This window comes from Tamandua tetradactyla, chromosome 22 (assembly GCF_023851605.1).
Source record: "Tamandua tetradactyla isolate mTamTet1 chromosome 22, mTamTet1.pri, whole genome shotgun sequence".
NCBI lineage: Eukaryota > Metazoa > Chordata > Mammalia > Pilosa > Myrmecophagidae > Tamandua > Tamandua tetradactyla.
This window is the reverse complement of record NC_135348.1, coordinates 43,933,623-43,938,233: the sequence shown is the minus strand read 5'-3', so window position 1 is coordinate 43,938,233 and position 4,611 is coordinate 43,933,623. Positions and strand designations below refer to the sequence as shown.

Sequence of the window (4,611 nt, the reverse complement as noted above, 5' to 3'; positions counted from 1 at the left end):
TCATATGAAACTTTGAAGAGTCTTCTCTGAATGTCTTAGAACATTTTATTCTCATTTGTATTTCTACTACCCTCTTAAGGTGATTTCATAGGTATGATGATATCACATTTTTGAAAAGGTTCTGAATGGTTAGCACAAAGTGCAAGCACTATAATTTGAAATACAAGAAAGTGCTGATGAATGGTACTACAGAGAATGAGGAACCGGGGACTGATAGAAAATCATGGATTTGGGTTGGTGAGGGGCATCACAGATGAGATTGCTTCACCCAACCTAAGTCCTATATCATCTTTTATTTGATACCTATTTATATAAGACAGCCTTTACACTTCAGTATTCCCCTTTCAGTTCCAGGAATGCATTGCTTCATGAGTAACCTATGTCACTATGGAATATTTCTATCTGTAAAAAGTTATTATGCAAGTATGGGTATTCTTTGATCTCATCATTTCATTAACTCTCTGACCTTCCTCCTTTCTGTCTAAACTCTACTTTGTGTCTTTACCATCTGTGATAGTTCCCATTGTTCATTATTTCTTCGCATGTTTGGAAACACACTGAGTTTTCTTCCCCCCATGTCTTTACTCCACAATTACCGTGAAAACCTTCAGCTTTATATCAGCCCTGGCATATGCCAGGAATCTTGAAATTGAGCAATAGACAATGGAAATCAGTTTAGAGACCAATAATTGTTTATATAGAACTACAAGGAAGCATATTGATCATTGCAAAGATTGAGCAAGCTTTAAGTAAGTTGGGACAATTTTTAAAGGATAAAGCAAGCATCTTCAGTTTTTATTATTTTATGAGTTTTGTTATTTGATTTTATTATTTTATTATAGTCTAGCTGAATTTTCACAAACTTAAACTCTGATTAAGATTTTTAAAAGAAGAGGGATCTTGTCCCATTGATTGATTTGGAGTTATTTGGAATTTGAAGCTGAACGTATACAAATATATTTTTATAACGAACAAAATATATATTATTCAACCAGCTGTGCTACTGCTGAGCAAGTGCCTTCAGCTAGGAAAAGAAGTTGCTTTAGTTCTCTAAAGAATACATAATGATTTTTAAAAATTTTGAGGGGGTTGAGGGGAATAAGTCTCAATTCCAAATCTTTTTATTTCTTTTCACATTTTCCACAGCACGTTCCAACACTCCCCATCATACACCCAGGCTGCTGAGAGATGTAAAAATTGTTACCAATATAGATGCATGGTCTCAGACTCAGCTGGGCTTCTCTACACTGTTCATGACTTCCTACCCTTGGCTGGACAGGGCTCCCATTGTCTACCAGAGTTATTCAAAACTGTAAAGACCACATTCATGCTCCAAATTAAGCTCCTCCCTATCGTTAAAAGAGAAAAGCAGGGTTTGTCCTTTATTGAGAAAATTGATGGTAAAGCATAAATTTATTGCCTGCCCCCTTATCCAAAAAAACTGATTCTTAGATTTTATCTAGAATGAATATATTTTATCTGCATCACTCTTACCTCAGTTTCCCCAATCTCAGAGGAAGAAGTGATGCAATCTCTGCATCACTTGCTGATATGGGAAACCTCTTGATTTCCACTCAGGGACTTGACCAGGAAACCTAGCTTTTCTCTTTCCAAGACCCAATCACTTCCACTATGTGGAATTTCTTTCTTCCACATGTACAGATGCCATCACTTGTCTCCAAATCAGCCCTGTCCTCCGTCTTCTGCCCCCATTGCTCTGTGAAATGACCCTGGACAAGGTTACAGATGGCGTTTTAGGTGCTATCATAATCTATCTCTTGGGAACACTTAACACTGTTAACCAGTCTTTTCTTGACACTAACTCCTGTCTATAATATCATGTTGTTTCTTCATTCATCCAACAAATCTTTGAGCACCTAATTTCAGCAAATCACTATTCTTATGCACTTGGAATGGATCAGTTTGAACCAAGTAGCTAAGGATCAGTGCCTACTTGGAGCTTATGATCTATTGAGGAGTGACAAGAATAAACAATATATATATCATGAGTAAATAATTTCTAGTATGCTAAACATCGATATTATATGGAAAAAAATTAAAATTAGAGCCAAGTAAGTGGATCAGGACCATGAAGGATGAGATTTGCTTCAGCATTAAATTCAGTAGCCAAGGTAGACGTTATTGAAAAAATGAGATGTGAACAAAAACTTGAAGGAAGTGAGAGAATTATCTAATCAGGAATGAAGGCAGAACCTTCCAAGAAAATGGAAAAACTAGACAAAGGCCATAAAGAGTGTGTCTGTGTATGGAGGAATATCAAAGATGTGGTAGAGCTGGAGTGGGGAAAGTAAGAGGAAGAGTAGGAGGAGAGAAGGTTTGAGAGAGCCTGGGGGCCACATGAAGTGGGGTATTTTAGGCCATTGTAGGGGCCTTGGCTCATACTCTGAATGAAATGGGGAGCATTGAAGAGTTTTGGGCAGAGGAGCATCATGATTTGACTTTGGTTTTAAAAGTCACACTCTGGCTATAATGAGAATGGATTACAGTGAGTCAAATCTACTTCAGTAATCCAGGGAGAGATGATAATGGTTTGTATCAGGGTAGTAACAATGAATACGATGAGAAATGATCAGATTCTGGTCAATTCGGGAGGCAGAGCCACAGGGTTTTCTGGATGCTGGGAGTAAGAGAAAATGAAAGATCAGAGATGGCCCCAGAGTTTTGGCCAAAGCAGCTGGAAGAATGGAGTAGCCATCAAATAAGAAAGTGAAAACTTCAGATAGAGTAGCTCTGACAGAGAGGAAGAGGAGCTCCTTTCTAGTCATGTAAGGTTTGATATATGGATATGCCAAACAAACAGTTTAACTTAAGGCTCTGGAATAGAGAGCGCATTCTGAGCCAGAGATGTGTATTTTGGAGTCAACAGGATATACTTGGCATTGAAAGCCATGGGACCAAAGGAAATCACCAAGGAGATAATACAAAAAGAGAAAGAAAGAAAAGAGGACAGAGCCCCAGCAAAATGCTACCTTTAATATCAGGCAAAAAAGAAGAAATGAGCAGAAGAGAATGAGCAGAGGCAGCCAATGAGGTAGAAGGAAACAAAGAGAGTGAGGAATCACCAAAGCCAAGTGAACTGGGCATGAAAAAGAGTGAGTCCTTAATCTGATCACTGCTGGTCTCTCCCATCCATCAATGAGCCTTGATTTCATGACTGTTTTTGTTTTTGTTGCTCTTTAGGTACCATGTTCAGTTCTTACCATATGTATTATCTCATTTAATCTAATCACAACCTCATGAAGGAGATAATGTGAGCATACTTATTTTACATTTGAGAAACTAAAACTTTGAGAAGTTAAATTACCGTGGTAGCTTAGAGCTATGTATGCTAGAAAAACATATTCTTAAACTTAATCCATTCCTGAGAGTTTGTACCCATTGTAAGTAGGACTTTTTTGATAAGGTTCCAATAGTTAAGGTTAGATCAGATCTAACCAATAGACTTATTGGCCCATCTGTATTTAGGATGGGTCTCAACTCTATTACTGAAGGTCTTATAGGGAAGGCCACAGATGGAGAGAAAGAGAAAGACACAGGGAGCAGCCAGAAGCTGTAAGTCTATGGAACCTGGAAGAGAAAGTGAAACCAGGAGAGACCATATGTGCGTTGCTATGTGACAGAAAAGCCAACAGCCAAGCATTGCCATCAGCCAGCCCCAGAGTACCATCTCCTGAGGGAAAATCATCACGTTGGTGACACCTTGATTTTGAATTTCTCCTAGCCGTAAAACTGCTGAGCCAATAAATTCTGTTGTTTAAGTACAAATATCACATGGTATTTGTTTTAGTAGCCAAGAAACTAAAACAGTCACATTCCCAAGATTATAAAATTAATAGGTATCAGAGCCAAATCTGTGCTCTTAGCTACTATGTGGCCCACGTTTTTAGATGACCACCTTACAGAGACATTTGTAGTCCTAAAGAGATGAAGTCTGCGACTTTTTACTAACAACTTTCTAAATGATCATAAATAATTTTAGTTGCATATGCCTATTTTCCCTTTAAACTTACTGAACTGGAAAAAACATGTATCATTTCCCCATCTCTAAATGCGGTAAATGCTTCATCTATTTGTGTTAGTTTAATATTATTGTCAAATGTAGGATTTAATTTATGTATTTGTAATAGGTCTATTTCATCCACACTCATACATATATCTGTATACATATATGTGAATAGAAGAACTTCTGCATTCTAACTTTTCTCAAGAGATTATTGAGGCAGGGGGTGCGAGGGTAGTTCAGTGGTAGAATTCTCACCTGCTGTGTGGGAGACCCAGGTTCGATTCCTGGTCCATGCACTTCCCAAAAACAAATAAACAAACAAAAACCAACCAACCAACCAAATAAAAAATTCAACAAAATGGTGCTGCAATAAAGGATGTTCACATGAAAAAAGAATGAAATGTGACCCCGCCATACAACATGCAAAAAAACAAAGATTATTGGGGCTCATTTCCTTGTTAGCACAGCCTACACTTATTTTCAATCTTTGTGCTTTGATGATTTCAACTTAAATGTAAATAATTTATGTGATTTTGTGGAATTATATAAAGTCCTTTACACAGAATGAATTTCTTATTGAATGTCAT

At 37.4% G+C, this 4,611-nt stretch overlaps 1 non-coding gene across 1 annotated transcript; it reads left to right on the top strand.

Moving 5' to 3' along the window:
* The first annotated feature begins 4,249 nt into the window (after positions 1 to 4,249).
* Positions 4,250 to 4,320, top strand: TRNAS-GCU (transfer RNA serine (anticodon GCU)). The gene has a single exon. It is a non-coding gene; the product is annotated as a tRNA-Ser (tRNA).
* The last annotated feature ends 291 nt before the right edge of the window (positions 4,321 to 4,611 follow it).